At 36.4% G+C, this 18,053-nt stretch overlaps 1 pseudogene; it reads left to right on the forward strand.

The window, feature by feature from the left end:
* The first annotated feature begins 14,942 nt into the window (after positions 1–14,942).
* Positions 14,943–15,806, forward strand: LOC142855502 (protein SET-like; annotated as a pseudogene).
* Positions 15,807–18,053: the final 2,247 nt, after the last annotated feature.

Genomic DNA, 18,053 nt, shown 5'->3' on the forward strand with positions numbered 1-18,053 from the left:
AGAAAGAAAGGTAGGTATAAATGATATGTCTCTTCCTCATTTGATGGTAGGTACTCCTGGAACCTAAGGCCTTGAACAAGCTGCTTGTTCCTATCAGGCTTCTTTATATACACACCAGATTCTGTTATGGTTTAATGATGTGATTCAACCAACCACTGTCAAAGCCTTGAAAGTTCAAATCTCCACATTTGCCTACATGAAGCGTGAAATTCAGATGTAAAATTTTAGCTGTTGTGAACCAAAAGAATATTTCCCTTTTTTGTTATGAATTGGTTTAGTTAATATTATCTGAATTTTTACAAAAGCCCTGTTTTAGGAGCCCCTTAACATGTTATCTAACTCGAGGTGGTCAGCCCTAAATACAAGCAATAAAAAATGGGCTTTCTGGCTATATACACACATATGTACTTGTATAATTAAACACACACACACACACATAACTTTAGTGTTCTGAAAGTCCAACTTCAAAGTCGCTACCCAGGGTAACTCAGAGAAGACTTCTGAACGAAGATTAAAAGATTTCTGTAGTAACTTCTCACAGACTCTGAGGGTCATTCTCTTTTTTTATACTGCAGTTTCAATTCCCTTGTTTTAATTGTCTCTAATTCTCGTTAACTCCAATTCTCTGTTTCAGTTCTTATTCACTTCCTTATTTACCTAGCTTAAATACATTTTTTTTTATAGGAGGCTTGAGGAAATAAGAAAAAAGTTACAAGAACTACATCCCATTGGTCATAGCCCATTCCTTGAGTAAATGATAAGAACAGAGCTATTTACCATGGAAGCACAAGCTTTCAAGGTTTCTGGTGTAAGACTGAGGCCAGGGGCACGGTGATCAGTGGAATAAGCTGTGAGACATAGCCTTTATCAGCCAGACTTGGAATGTAAGCAATTGTCATTTTTTAGGTTGCTTTGTGTTAATAACCTGACATCTGTGACTTTGTCCTTTTGCATATCTGTAAAGTTTTTAACTTATGATCTGTTTACAAAAACATTTAGTCTAGTTTGAATTTGCTCTGAGGCAAAGATGAGCTAATTTTGTGTAGTTTGTCTTAGACTGGGGAGAAATTGTTGTTTTTCTTGTATTACTGTTAATCTGAGTAAAAGAAACAAAGCATGATGTGGGAGTGTCATATATCAATCTGTTGATTTCATTGGCTAAGCAATAAAGAAACTGCTAGGCCCATTGGATAGGCCCACCCTTAGGTGGGTGGAGTAAACAGAACAGAATGCCGGGAGGAAGAGGAAGTGAGCTCAGACTCCACAGCTCTCCTCTCGGGAGCAGACGTCCGCCATGCTCCCGGCTCCTGGGCAGACACACGCTATGAAGCTCTGAAGCCCTGACCCAGGATGGACTTAGGCTAGAATCTTCCCAGTAAGACCGGTGCTACACAGATGATAAGAAATGGGCTAGTCCAGGTGGGAGAGTTAGCCTAGAATATGCTAGGTAGAAATGAGCCAAAGCAGTGTTTAAATGAATACAGTGTCTGTGTAATTATTTCGGGGCATAAGCTAGCCGTGCGGGCGGGGTGCTGGGGACGCAGCCCAGTCGCTCTTATTACTACAAAAGCAGGCCTTTAAATTTCAGTATTCCCCATGGGACAATAGATCTAGTTATGAAGCAAATCCTAGTATATTTTCTATACACCCCAATTATATAGTTAATGAGAAGTCATTTTCCTGACCATCCACAAATATATGTGCCCATAAGATTGAGATGCAATCATGAGATTATACATATATATCATATGAAATTACATACTACAGTGCAGGTATTGGGGAACACCATGCCTGCTTTAGCAAATGTAAAATTACAGACAGGAGAAACAGTTTCCAGAGTTGGTGGTCCTGTAGACCCTACCTAGATGGGATTCTCCTCCATCACAAAATCATTTCTCTTGTGGTTTGACATCTAAACACTAGTTTTCACCTGTTTCAATTCTCAAAGTCTCTGACATGTAACAATAATTATATAAAAAGGGGTCATGAACTTTAGATGAGTAGGAGAGCATTGAAAAAGAAGGGGTGAAGGGGGCTAAAATGATACAAATATGGTTCTCAAGTATAAAATTATCAAAAAGTAAAGCATTTAAATTCCACATAATACCTTTCTTCATAGTTTCAAAACTTGTCCTGAATTAGTTTTGGGTCATTTAATATAGCTAAATGTGATATTATAGGTCTACTTTTTGCATATTGAAAACATTGGACATCTCCCTATGTAGTATTTCCTGCTAGATTAAAGGAGAATGTCCACTACATTGGTTAATATCCATTTTTAAGGTTGAAGTTTGTCTTGCATGAGTTTTAGAACTTTGCTTCTCTGCTCTGTGTCTCTGATCTTTTATTTCCTATCTGCGTTGAAGCTTGGAAGGCAGAGTCGATGCCAAAGTCATAGTGAAGTAGTATTAGTTATGTATTTCTATGATTTCATTCTTAAGTCAAGTCAGACAATTCCCTAAAGCTTCTGTCCCCAAATGATATTTGTAAATCAAGAGAACTGAGTACTAGTCCATTTTATTCCTTTTATTAAAAAAGTACTTTATATAATTTTTGGAATTCCACAAACCAGGAACTTCATCTATATTGCCTTCACTTATCTCTCTCCATTCGAACTCATTCCATTCCTTCCCATCCCAAATTTATGATCTTGTTATTATTGCCATATATATTCCTCCTCTTGCAATGACTTCCATGTCCCTCTCCAAAATCCATCATCTCTTCTTTAATTATTATTGTTACATTTATATATGTATGTGTGAATATCCAGTTAATTGCATACAAATACATATATGCATATAGCGTATATGTGTGTGTGGTATAGATAGCATATATATATATATGTGTGTGTATACATACCACATATATATATAGGCTATTGAGTCCATTTAGCCTTGCTTGTGTGCTCTAGTGCCCAGGGTAGACCATTTAGCATTTAATAACCTACTAAATGGCTCATTTTTGGAGAAATCTGATTTTCCTTTTCTCAGTTGTCATTGGCCATCTTCATCTAGGGGGTAGGGGCATGTGGAATTTTCTTTGTATAGTCTAGTTCCTAGGAGAGAAACCAGCAAGAATCTTTCCTGAACCTTAATTCATCCAATCACATTTGACATAATACCTCAGCTCCCGCCATGATAGACTAATTGGCCATGGACTTACCCTCTCCTTTCTACCAATTAGAAAATCAGAATAAAAGACACTTCTCAGAAATTTGCTAATGAGCTTCCGAGGACTGTGGTTGTCACAGAAGAAGAACAAGTGAGAGGGGTCCTGTGAATGGCATGCCTTACCGCCTGGTGCCACATCTTATACCTATGCTAAATGTGGTAGATGAACTAATTTGAGAAGACAGAGATCAGCCTGCAGTGAGTCTAAGAAGCCTCTCTCCATTCCTTCTCTCAATCTCTCTCTCTCTCTCTCTCTCTCTCTCTCTCTCTCACACACACACACACACACACACACAGACGCAACGCAACAATTCTCTTGCTCTCTCTTGGTCTCATTTACTCTCTCATTCCCATGCTCCCTTTCTCCCTCTCATGTTCTCTTTTACTGTCATTCCAGATTTTTCTCTCCCCAACTCTCTCCATCTCTCTTCCTTTGCCAAAGTTTGCATGGAATTTCTTTGATTTTCTGCTGAACATTTTTATGTGAAAATGGTTGAGGAGCTGGAAACCCAGGGTGGGAGGGCAACTTTAGGAAATGGCTGCACAGCTGAAGCAGGTCTTGGAGCTATTAAATTCTGACTCTCTAGAGAGAACAGATCTTGATGAGTTCTCAAAACATCTGGAAGTGAACCCAGAAAAATTGTCTCCATTAGTAGGGTTAAAAACCATCAAAATTCTTAGAATCAACCAAGGAAGGACTAAGTTGATCTAGTTTTGTTACTGTCAAGAAAAAAAGTTCAACAAGATGCTTTTGTTCTTGTATTTTCTTTTTCTTTTTGACTTCTTATGTGACCCAAAATGTCCTTTAACTCTCTACATAGCTGAAGATGGCCTTATTGACCTTCTGAAACCCCTGTCTCCCATCTCCCAAGTACTGACATTACAGTCATCTACCATGCCTAGTTTCTGACAGTGCTGGGGATTCAGGGCTTTTGAATCTCAGAAAGCACTCTGTAATCAAATCTACACCACTAGTCCCAAGTTCAATGACCCTTAGTGGATGACAACCAAATGCAGCTCCTTCACTATGATATATTGATGCCATTCAGGATCTCATAAATATTTATGAGAACACTTATAAAATGCAGGAAAATACCTAGTTAATAAAACAGATTTTGGAATTGTCAGTTTGGAATTTGCCCAAAAGTGCAATAAAATAGAAAGTTAAAGGGAGTACTGAAGTTTCTGCTATGACTTCTGAAATTATATGGGGAAAAGTCTTTTGAAGATGCAATTAAAGAAAATTTAACCAATTAACCCAAAGATATATTGTCCAGTGAGTTTACTGAAACCACAAATTTCCTCAAAATAAAAGCCTTTTTTTTCTTTCAAGAAAAGGCAAACTGTGTATGACAGAAGTTTCACTCAAATGAAACTCTTTCCTTTTAACAGAAAGAGACATATACAAGGACCTTAGAGTGGCCAGAAAGGTGGCAGGAACATCAGTCCTACTGTTTCAAGGAGCCAACATCTACTAACAATCTAGAGAAGGCTGGACGGGGATTATTTCCCCCAAAGCCTTCAGATAATAGCTTGCTAGCTGATACCTGCAGCCTTGTGATACTAAGAAGGGAATCTGGACCTGATTATACTACACTTGGCATAGAGAACAGTGAGGTAAAATATTGTTGGTTTATACCATTAATTTTTTTTTGAGTTTTAAACACAGCAATAGAGAAATAATTTTTGAAAAAACATATTTTACAGGGATGTCCTCAGCTATGTCCTTGGGCAGCAGAGGAGAGGGTGTCTGAACTGGCCTTGCCCCATTATCACCCTGATGATTATCTCGAATATCACAATAGAATCTTTGACCAGCGATGGATGGAGATAGAGAGACCCTCATCAGAGCAACAGACTGAGATCCCAAGGTCCAGTTGAAGAGCAGAAGGAGGGAGAAGATGAGCAAGGAAGTCAGGACCCTGAGGAGGGTTGGTCCACCCACTGAGACAGCGTGCCTGATCTAATGGGAGCTCACCAATTCCAGGTGGACCAGGACTGAACAAGCATGTGATCAAACCAGAATCTCTGAATGTGGCTGCCACAGGCAGCAGAATGAGAAGCCATGGATAATAGCACTAGGGCCTGTTTCTACTGCATGTGCTGGCTTTTTGGGACCCTAGTCCATTTGGATGCACACCTTCCTGGGCCTGGATGGAGGAGTGAAGGCCTTGGACTGCCCACACGTCAGGGTACCCTGTCTTCTCTTAAAAAGGAAGGGGGAGGGAGCAGGATGAGTGGGGGAGTGGGAGGGGAATGGGAGCAGGGGAAGTAGTGCAATTTTTTGAATGGAAAAATTTAAAAAAGACGTATTTTAAAACATTGAACATTTTGTGGGGCAGTGAGATTACCCATCTGGTTAATGTACTTGCCTCACAAACATCTGTACCTAGGTTCCACCCTAGGAACCACTTGGTGGAGGGAGAAAGTTGAGTCATCCGTGTTGTTCTCTGACTTCCATGCATTTGATTCTATCATAAATGTTGTAATAATTTCATCAAAGGTCCAACAACTTGAAAAAAACATACATATGGTGAGATAATCAACAATACTTTAAAAAGCAAACAAATGAATGTCTAGAGATGAAAAACACAAGAGAAAATACAGTATCCTTAATCCATACACAGCAGGTGTACAATGTGAGGGTAATGGTCTAGAATTTTCTTAGAACACAAATAAAAATAGGCCAGCCCTTCCCACCATATTACTCTCTAAAACATATCTTAATATGTTTTAAAGGATGAAACCAATTCTGAAAATAATGAAATTAAAATAAAATCAATAAAATTTGTTGCAGCGAAAATGAACCTATATTTAAAATGAAATAGAACAACACAAACCTCCCCAAACACAAGAACCATACAAAAAAAAAAGAAGAAAACATTTTATAATCCTGAAAACCAAAGCATGTTTTCTGTTTGTGGAATGTGACCAACAGATCTGAGGGAGATAAAGACAACTAAATACTTACATTGGAAAAAAAATTTAAATTCAATCATCAAAACTGTACATTAAAACATAGAAAGATTTTAAAAAATGAGTGAAACTCCAGGGAGGTAAAAAATGAATAAGGAGCATGATAAAGCAGAATACAAGACATAATCCACTTAATCTGAAATGCCAGGAGCTGTTCTGTGCAATTGACTCTGTGACTATACAGATGGAGAGCAACAAGAGATGGGTGGGTGTGGTACAGCGATTTTCAGTATAAACGGAGAGACCATGTCTTGATCTTAGACATTAAAAAATAATGTGAATGATTTCACATCCAAAAATGAGTAACAGAAGAAAATGTTCAAATTTACTGAAAGTCCCACTTTACCAAAACTGACTCAAAGAGAAAAGGAAAACTCTGAGGAAGATTTATGTCTCTCACGTTTATTTTATGACCATAAGTTTTCAAAATGTTGCCTCTGGCAGGTGGTAGGAGTAGAAATTAACTGGAAAAGGGCACAAGAGATCTTATTAAAGGTACAGAAACATTCTAAAACTGATTTATAGTAATGGCTGCACAACTTGGTAAAGTTAGTAGAAATTATTAAATTGTACACTTGAAATGGATGGTTTTCATAACTAAAATGTATCTCAATAAAGCTGTTTAAAATAAGATATATGAAACAATATGTTTTAAAAATACTTCCCTGAAGGAAAATTCCAAATTCAGATGATATAATCAAACATTTAATGGGGAAGCATCAATTTTTCACAAGCCTTTTCAAAACATGAAGTAGACAAGAACAGCAATGTGAAGAAATTAATAATACATGTAATCTGATGATCTTGTATAAAAATCATATTATAATTTCATACACATTGAGAATAAGAATAAATAGGCCTACCAAAGAAGATATACACATAAAACAGGTATATCAGAAGATGCTAAATATTGTTATTTACCATGAATAACTGAATTCAAGCTACAGTGAAATATTACTACCATTTAGAGTTATTAAAATTAAAACTCTTCAACACTACAAGTGTTGGCCAGTATTGCAAGAACTTTTGTACGTTGCTCAACAGAGTATGAAATAGCATGACCACTGTAGATATTTCTATCACCTTATTTTAAAAATATTCATTCACCTGCCATACAATTCAATAGATATCTGTCAATAGCATTCTCTCAATGCTACTCTATAGTATAAATAGATTTGTCTAGCCATACAATCAAATAAATGCCTACAATTAGTCAATGTGCAAAATATAAGAGAATACAAAGTGCTCAGCAATAAAAGGAGGTGTGTATACCATACCCACTACTCCTGAGGCTCAGGAATCATCACGGAAGAGGGGGCAGAAAGAATGTAAGAACCAGACATTTTTGGTGGCTACAAAAATAATGTCTCCTAGGTGCAACAAGGCAGCTGCACATAAACTCACAGAAGTAGGAACACACCCAAGAGCTGTTCCAGTTTAAGCTAGGCCAAATCCCAACATGGAGTACAGAAGTGGAATAAAGTTCCACCCCTAAGGAGCTATTGTTAATTGATATTATTGCAACAGGGACAATCAGTTTTCTTTAAAGAGTATAGCCCCTAGTTAAGTCAACCATCACTCTCCAGTGGACAAGGTCACATATCCAAGAATGTATGGAACATATAAATTGCATGTGATAGATGAAAAAGAAAGACACAACACAAAGAGGATACAGAGGGGAATATGGATCAGGGAGGAATTGGGAAGAAGTAAATAAAAATGAAAATGATCAAATGGTTCTATTGTTAAATTTTCATGGGGAATCTGTTATTTTTTAAACATAATGATTTATTGTTATAGATAGATAGATAGATAGATGATAGATAAAATACTGTTCATATGTATGCATGCATACATATGTGTGTGCCTTCAGAGGTCAGAAGAAGGCATTGTATGTTCTCAAGATTGAATTTACAAGCAGTTGTGAGTTACCATGTGAGTTCTGAGAGATGAATTTTGGTCCTTTGCAAAGGGAGCCGCTGTTCTAATGGTTCACATCTTCAGCCCTGGAGAATCTGTTTGTATTCTTTCCACATGAAGGGGGCAACAGCAAACAAAGAAACAGTTCCATTTATATTCAGCTTGATGAGTCAATGTTTACTGGGGTTATCTTCAGAGGCATGGGTGACTGAAAGGCAGCTATATGATATTATAGCCGATCTTGACATAAGTGACTCCACACAAAAGCTGTGTCCCTGTAGTTCCTTGTACAACTGGCAGGCCATCACATCACAGAAGCAGATACTCCTTTTAGTAGCTGATTATAAACCTGGGGAGGGGCCCCATGAGTCTTCTAAATTTTATGAGCTCCCCAGAGTTGTGAGTTTCATTTAGCTGGTAAGCATTCCTCTTCCTTTTAGGAGGGAAGTATTAGATCAGGAGTTAACAGCAAAACAACGGCACTAACATAGCAAATCAAGATCTCCTGAGTAAATTGGGAGTGTGGGTAACAGGCAGAGGTTGGAAGGAGAGAGGGGAGGAAGAAAGGCGTGTGGGAAAAATGCATAGCTCAAAATAATAAGAAAAAGCCACCAATCTACATGGAAGGACATAGGCAAGTATCACAAATATCTTCTACTCGATATTGTAGCAAATTAACATACAGGGAAAACTGATCAACCCGGATGGAGGTTATGGCTCTAAAATAAGGGGGTTTGTGATACCATTTTCATGGTGATATAAATGTTATACATCTTGACTGTGGTGTTAGTATGTGAAGTTTCAGGTTTAATTTACCAGCTTACATACACATAAATCTATGTACTTAACCTAAATGCATTTTTATATAATTAAATTGTACCTCAAAAAAATAAAGCATAATTAAAAAAATTAGAAAATGAAAGCTTAATAAATGAGTCAACTCATTTTTTAAAGTTTTGTTTTGTGTTGTTGATATATGTGTTGAGGGTATGAGAACATGCTCGTGGATGCCCACAAAGGCCAGAAGTGGATCTCCTGGTGATGGAGTTGTACATGGATGTGAGCTGCCAATGTGGTTGGTGGAAACTGTATTATCTTTTCTGCCAGAACAGCAAGCCTCAGAATAACTCTCTCCGGCCCTTTGACTTAAAAAACAAAACAAAAAAAAACAAAACAAAAATCACACACACACACACACACACACACACACACACACACACACACTCATTTACAGTATATTTTCCCTTTGATTCTTAGCATAACTTTCTGGTCCTAATTGCATGTCAAGATTCTTATAACCACTGGAAAGGTATGAAGTTGTATCATGTTTCCTCAAGACTTTTAAACTTAGATTTGTTTTGCTTTTTGTAAAATACATATTTTCCAATAAATTTTACTGTGACTAATGTTGTAACCGACACTTTTAAGAGATCATTGATAAAAAAAAAATCCCTGACTTATAAAGCTCTATCAATACAGAGAAAAATCTGAGGGGTTTTGTATCATAACATCATGTTCCAAACTTTGGTGAATCTGAACAAAATGAGCAGATACAGGGTTGGGACCAAGGTCTATTCAGTAAAGTAGCTGTTGTGGAGGCATGAGGACCTGTTCATATTTTCCAAATCCTTGTAAAAATCCAAGAATGGTGTGTGCACCTGTAAATCCAGTACTGAGTGTGTTGAGCCTGAAGAATACTTGATGTTGGACAGCCAGTTTAATTGAGTCAGTGAGCTCCAAGTTCCATAAGAGACTCTGGCTGCCACATATAATCTACATAGACATACGCATATCCACCTGAATATACATGTATATGACTATATGTGAGCATGTGCACACAGTACACAACCTGAAATACACATTAAATATAGCCCTTATCAAAATTTAAATATAAAATTCTACCGAATTTTATTACTTCTGTCTGTCAAGATGGCTCATCAGGCAAAAACACTTTCTGGGAATCCTGACAACCTGAGTTTGACTCCCCAGAACACACAAAGTGGAAAGAGAAAACAGATTCTTGAAAGTTGTCCTCTGACATGCACAAATGCTCCTGAGCTACATAGTGATACTTCTGTCAAAAATATTACTTTATTGCTGTGGTTTTCCTTCCAACGACCCAACCTTATTTTAACTAAGAGAAACCCAATATAAGGACATTCCATGAAATATCAGATCACTACTTTTCAAAGTTGTCCATGTCTCTGAAAAACAAGACATTCTAATAAAATAGCTCAATAGAACCTATGAATCCAGCATAAATAAATATAGCATGGCTTTCTACATGGACTCTTTCACTAGAAGGACATTAATTTAAAAATATTATTTAAATTTTTAATATATACTTTTTTATTGGCAACTCATTTGGCTGTATTTTATAATGGTGACAGGGAAAACTGCTGTGGGGCAATGGTCTTGTACCTATAAAGATTTGTCACTTGTATTGATTTAATAAAATGCTGATTGACTAGTAGCCAGACAGGAAATATAGGCAGGGTGGCCAGAATAGAAGAATTCTGGGAAAAGGAAAGGCTCAGTGTGTAGTTGTCACCCAGATGAAGAAGAAGCAAGATGAGAATGCCTCATTGATAAAAGGTACCAAGCCACATGGCTAATACAGACAAGAATTATGAATTAATTTAAAATGTAAGAGTTAATAGAAGCCTGAGCTAATAGGATAACCAGTTTATAATTAATGTAGGCCTCAGTGTGTTTCTTAGAGACTGAATGACTGCAGGATCAGGAGGGACAGAAAATTCTGTCAACAGAAAACTGAATACAGGAAACATAAGAATGCTTCAGTGTTCTAGGTTTTTCTATACACTTCAACTCTTTTTCCCAAACTTAAATGTTTAATATATATTTTGTTTAAATATATAAAATGTTTAATATATATATATATACATATATATATGTGTGTGTATATATATATATATTAATTGGGAGGTGGTAGTGAAAGCATTTCCTCTAAAGTCAGAACAATAATGTGTCCACTATCTCCACAATTATTCAGTATAATAGTCGAATTAGACAATCAGAAGAAATGAAAGGCACACAAACAGGGAAAGAAGTTGAATTATTTATTCATAGATGGCATGATTCTGTACAAACAAAATCTAAATACACTACCAAGTGCCTGTTAGAACTGATTGATATATATGAATGAACTGAACTATAGAAGTAAAAGACCTCATAAATATAAATTACAAGACTATTAGTAAAGATTATGAAAAAGACCCTCTAACATGGAAAATATACCATGTTCATAGATAGGAAAAATATTGTTAAAATAGTTTTGCTACCCCAGAATCTATAGGATCCAGTTGTCATCAAAATATCAATGACTGTTTTCAAAGAACTAGAAAACACAGTCCAATTAATTTATCAGAATCCAAAAAAGCAAAGCTGGAGGCACTATAATGACTAATGCCAAGATATACTACATAGTTATAACAATAAAACCAGCACAGTGCTTGGTATCAAATCAGATACACCATTGAACACAACAGAATAGAGTACCCGATGTAAACCCATGCTTCTTCAATCAACTGATTCTCATATATATAATGATTTTCTAGAGAGGATCCCAAAAATCTAAGATACAAAACAAAATTTGAAAAGTATAACTATGTACAACCCAGGAACTCTGATATATCAAGGAATTCATCTGATATGGAGTTAAATATCCAAACTGTTCAAAGAACTCAAAATCTAGCTACATACAAAAGAATGTAACACTTTTTAAAATGAGCACATATATCAGAATTAAAAAATATTACAAAATAATTTCTTTGTACACTCTCAATATGTATTAGTCTCATTAGTAAAAAAAGAAATGACTGTTTAATAGTTAGGCAGGATTTTCGGTGCAGAGAAAACACTGGTAAGAAGGGTAGTGTCAAATGTAAGGCAATGTTGAAATAAAGAGGTTAACTTGCCATACTGAAAAAAGGTACCAAGCATTGTAGCAGAGCATAGATTAAAAAAAATCGGTTAATTTAAAATATAAAAGTTAGCTATACAAGCCTGAGCTATTGACTGAGCATTTATAATTAATAATAATTCTCAGTGTGGTAATTTGGGAACTGGCTGGAGAAACAAAAAATTCTGCCTACATATGGCACCAATCAAGGGACACCAATATCCATGTAAAACCTGAGAAAACTTCAAAAGGGTTCTAAACACACAAAACAAAGTCAAATGCAGATTTCTACTCTCATGTCTCTCTTGGCAACCACAGTATAGAGATGTATCTCCTAGCAAGTTCTGTCAGAGTGAGCCTCATTATCACAGTAAGTGACATAATGGGTTCAAATTTTGTTCATGAAGTCAGGAAAGATTACAGATATACAGTAAAGACAGATCCAGATGGAACAAACCTCTAAATAAGTTACAGTATATTTAAAATTGTACATTGGCTTGGGATAGAAAAGAGAAATGTATGTATGGTACATACAGTCATAGAAAAAAACAGTTTAAAATAATAAAATAAAGTATTTAAAGAAAGAATAAAATAATGTAAAGGAAAAAGCTGCACAAAGATGGAAAATATATGGGAGTATGGATCTGTATGTTACTGTGTTGTCTTTTATTTTTCTGATTGCTGATGAAAGAATGACACATTGGATTATGGAAACTTCTGGATTAAAACAATCTACATATTTTATAAATGTCTTGACTTCAAAATGGAAGAATATAGGTTGCTTTGGGAAAAAGATTATGCTTCTATTTCCACAGAAAATGAGAGGCTGTGGATTAATTCCATGTTGATATGGATCAGGTTTGATCAGAGAAGATCCCCTGAAAATCCTGGCTACAGACATATATAAATAGACCTGTAAAACTGAAATATATATATATATATATATATATATATATATATATTTACCTGCTCAAACATAAAACAAAAACTCTCTTTGCTAACTTGTGTACAATACACAGTCTATGCTTGTATTAATGTATAGGTGTATGCTACCTTTAAAAGTTTATGTATTTTTGGAACAAGAAAATGGGAATGAAAATAAAAATAGGTGGTGCATGTGATCAAGCATCTCAAAATTTCTCTGTAAAAGTCTCTTCAGAGTTCTGCATTCAGAACAGCTTCAAGACTATTGGCTGAGATGGTCCAAACTCATTAACTACTCTAGTCAAGACTAAACAGTTATCCCAGTTTTATCAGGGTTCTCCCAAAGATATCAGTGCCCAGAAACAGCAGTAAGTAGTCTTGAGAACAATGCCCAAATTTGCAAGAGAAAGGGTATTGGTAGGTTTTGGTTATTCAATGGACCATGGATGCTTGTCATTGTTTGGGGGATTTGTTAAAAGTTGTTATTAGTCATAGTAAGAAAAAGAGCTAAAGGAAAGAGTTAAATTCAAAGATCTCTTTCTGAAGAAAAAAGGGGGATACAATATAGAAATGATGAAAACAGGGGTAGGTTAATGGATCTATTTTAATCCAAAAAACAACATTTAATCTCAAAATATTTTATACTGGCATGGATTTTGGTTTATTGGTACAAATTTAAAGTTAATCTTGTTAATTTGCATGTATGTTTCTACTATTGTTTAGGGTATTGTGCTTATGAAGTTCATTTAAAAATGTAATGCATAATAAAGAAATCCAGATTAGTATTTAAGCATCTATTACCATCAAACTTGTAGTCATGTTAGGTGTGTTTTCAAGATCAAACAGGAGTATATTTTAAATAGACAGGCAGTCTTCAAACACTTCAGAGATCTATAGAATATGACATTTAAGATGTTTTAATAATGTAAATATTTTATAAAAATGAGAAATGAATGTTCTTAGCAACACCAATCTACTTCAAAAAAGATGATCAGTATCAAAGAAACTCCACATGGAGCTTTCATTCTTGTGGCAAAAGTTAGACACTGGGCTAAAAACTATCCTTGTCTCAACTGGTGACAGTGTACTATCCAAATTGGTCAAGCAGGCACATAAGAAAGCAACTGAACTTTGCAAGACAAGGACAGTCCTTCAAAATTCCTGTTTCACAGAAATGTCTATCAAATATACTAGGCCTTTAGGCCAAAGATGGTTGCTTCAATATTACAGAAGTAGTGATATTTCATTTGTATTTTAATAAATAAAGCTTGCCTGAAGACCAGAGAGTAAAACAGCCCCACTGGTCAGCCTTACAGACAAGGCAGAGGTGACACACACCTTAATCCCAGTAGCCATGCTAGTTTGCTATATAAACCAGACAGTAGTGGTGCACACCTTTAATCCCAGCACTAGAGAGGAATATAAGACAGGACTAGATAGTTCTTCGAGGCAGGACGACCATTTAGGATTGAGGTAGCATTAAGAGCCAGTGGCTAATCATTTTGCTTTTCTGACCTTCAAGTTGAACCTCAATTTCTGATTCTTGAGTTTTTATTAATCATGCTACACAAAAAAACTTTGGTTGCAGAGCTCTACTGTAAAGTCTAGTGGTTTGAGTTCAAAAGGAATAATGTGATGTGGGAGGGTCTTCTGTTTTGTGTTGATTTCATTGGTTAATAAAGAAACTGCCTTGGCCATTTGATAGGCAAGCCCTTAGGTGAGTGGAGTAGACAGAACAGAATGTTGGGAGGAAGAAGGAAGTGATGCAATGTCCATGCCTTTCCTCTCTGGGGCAGACGCAATGGAGCCAGCCGCCAGGTCAGAGATGCTGAATCTTTCCCGGTAAGCCACCACCTCGTGGTGCTACACAGATTATTAGAAATGGGTTAATCAAGATATGAAAGTTAGCCAAGAAGAGGATGAATATAATGGACCAGGCAATGTTTAAAAGAATACAAATTGTCAGTTCCTGCGAGTTTCTTCCTGCTCTCTGCATCTGGCCTCTGGCCTCTAGCCATTTCCCTCGTGTCATGGCCCCAAAACGGCAATCTGCGCTTCTGCCTCAGTCCAAGAAACCCAAATTGGCTCCTTCCCCAAAACTGGAGGACAAGTCTGCCTCTCCCAGTCTGCCGAAGGGAGAAAAAGAACAGCAAGAAGCAATTGAACACAATGATGAAGTAAAAAATGAAATAGACAGACTTAATGAACAAGCAAGTGAGGAAATACTAAAAGTAGAACAAAAATATAACAAACTCCGCCAATTGTTTTTTCAGAAGACGTCAGAATTGATCGCTAAAATCCAAAATTTTTGGGTAACCACATTTGTCAACCATCCACAAGTTTCTGCACTGCTTGGGGAGGAAGACAAAGAGGCTCTGCATTATTTAACCAGAGTTGAAGTAACAGAATTTGAAGACATTAAATCAGGTTACAGAATAGATTTTTATTTTAATGAAAATCCCTACTTCGAAAATAAAGTTCTCTCCAAAGTATTTCATCTGAATGAGAGTGGTGACCCATCCTCAAAGTCCACTGAAATCAAATGGAAATCTGGAAAGGATTTGACAAAATGCTCAAGTCAAACACAGAATAAGGCCAGCAGGAAGAGACAACATGAAGAGCCAGAGAGCTTCTTTACCTGGTTTACTGACCACTCTGATGCAGGTGCAGATTAGTTAGGAGAAGTCATCAAAGATGACATTTGGCCAAACCCCTTGCAGTACTATTTGGTTCCTGATATGGACCATGAAGAGGGAGAGGCAGAAGATGATGATGATAATGATGAAGAAGAAGAAGGCTTGGAAGATATTGATGAAGAAGGAGATGAAGGTGAAGAAGATGAAGATGATGATGAAGGGGAAGAAGGAGAGGAGGATGAAGGCAAGGATGACTAGCACAGAAGACTGATGAATTCCAACTCTCTTTTTTATTTTATTTTTATTTTTTAAATTTCTCTAGTCCCTGGGAGCAAGTTGCAGTCATTTCCCTCCTGTCCCCAATCCCTCTTGTGCTCAGTCGCCCTGTTTCTGAGGTCTCACTTCTCAATACCATGGTTCTCAACTTATTTTTGGAGAAATGTCTTGAGCAAAACACAATGGGAAAAGAATCTCCACTACTCTGTTCTACATTCATTTTTATCTTTTCTTGTCTTGAACTGTGGATTCAACACCACCACCACCGTGCTCTGTGGGAAAAAAGAAAAGCCCTCCAGCCCCTTTGGCTCTGCTGGAGGCTGGGGGGTGTTAGGCCCCTGTGTAGTAGTGCATAGAATTCTAGCTTTTTTCCTTTCTTTGTATATTGGGTTCAGAGATTACACTGTGTCTATGTGAATACAGACAGCATTTACCAACATGTATCTGTCTACTTTTTCTTGTTTAATAAAAAAAAATAGAAAAAAGGGGGTTTAGAAGGTCAGCAAGGGTAGGTTTGAGGTGTCTGGGGGGGTAAGTGGGCATTGTGACAACATGGCTTCTCCTTTGGCATGTTTAATTGTGATGTTAACAGACGTCCTTGCAGTTTAAGATGACACTTTTAAAGTAAAATTCTCTCCTAATGATGACTCGAGCCCTAACACTCAATGGGAGAATCAGCAGAGCCTATAGGAGTTTATTTGGAGTTCACATTCTCTGTTGTAACTTTATTTTTAATTTTTTTTTTAATTTTAGTTTTTTGGTTTCACTGGAAGAAAAAGATGCTCATTTTAAATGTTGAAGTGTACAAGTTGCTTTGTTACAATAAAACCAATGTGTACATACACACACAAAAAAAAGAATACAACTTGTGTGTTGTTATTTTGGGGCAAAAGCTAGCCGGTGGCTGGGAGCTGGGCGGTGGTAAGCGGCCCACTGCTCCTTCTACAATAATGCATTACAAATTTGTCAGGGGGAAGACTTCATGCTAACTGCACTTCATGTTAACTGCTTTACCAAACAAACAAAAACGAACCAACCCAAAACCAAAGAGCTAATGTGCATAAGGAAATATTGCAGAGGGAGAGCAGTGACACTGTCAAACACACTGATTCTGTATGTGATTGTGGTGATGGCAGCATCTGAGCATTATAATGTCCAAATTCATCACATTTTATACATTAATTTTCTGTAATTTCTGTAGATATCTTAAGAAAATGAAAAATTCTGCAAACTCAAAGACAGAATTAATACAGGAATAAAAATGTTGAGACTCAGGTTTATAGTAATAGAAATACTGCTATTTAAGAAATACCTTAAATAATAAGGAAGAGATCATTATAATTGAAGACAGAGATGCAGGACCATAAGACTGAGTGGGAAATAAACTGGGTAAATTTTATAGAAATGGTTTCTTCTGAAGGACAATGATCTTGTTACCCTGTGAAAATTTGTTATTTATATTGCTTTAATAAAATGGTGATTGGCCAGTAGCCAGACAAGAAGTACAGGCAGAGCAACAAGAACAGGAGAAATCTGGGAAGAGGAAAGATTCACCCTGGAATCATAACCCAAATGCATAGGAAGCAAAATGAGAATGCCTTGCTGATAAAAAGTATCAAGCCACGTGGCTTACACAGGCAAGAATTATGGGTTAATGTAGGATGTAAGAGTCAATAGGAAGGTGAGCTAATAGTCTAACCAGTTTATAATTAAAAAAGAAAAAGAAAAAGAACTTTGGGTAACTATCCAGGCAGCCAGATGTCCTTGCCAATAAGCAGGATTACACCCTTCTGGGATCTTTGAAGGAGTTTAAGACTAAATAATTAGACTTAAAGTTTTCTTTAGTTCTGGTAAAAGGTAAATTAGGTATAAAACCTTAGAGTCACAAAGATAAAATAAGTATTAAATTATTTTGTCTAAATTTGACAAATAAAAATGGACTGGATGTTGTAACTGTAACTTTTATTTGATACCTGTTTTTGTTGTATGTAATTTTACTATGTTAAAGTTAAAATCTTTCTTTTTAATTAGACAAAAGGGGGAAATGCTGTGGAATAATATTTTTGTATGCTGTAAATATGTATCCCTGTTATTGTTAATAAAGAATTGATTGGCCAATACTTAGGCAGGATTTGGGTGGCAGAGAGAATGCTGAGGTGAAGACCATGGAAACAAATCACTGCAAGGAGATGCAGAAAGAAAGAGATGAAATTGCCATACTAAGAAAAG

This window comes from Microtus pennsylvanicus, chromosome 8 (genome assembly GCF_037038515.1).
Source record: "Microtus pennsylvanicus isolate mMicPen1 chromosome 8, mMicPen1.hap1, whole genome shotgun sequence".
In the NCBI taxonomy this organism is placed as follows: domain Eukaryota; kingdom Metazoa; phylum Chordata; class Mammalia; order Rodentia; family Cricetidae; genus Microtus; species Microtus pennsylvanicus.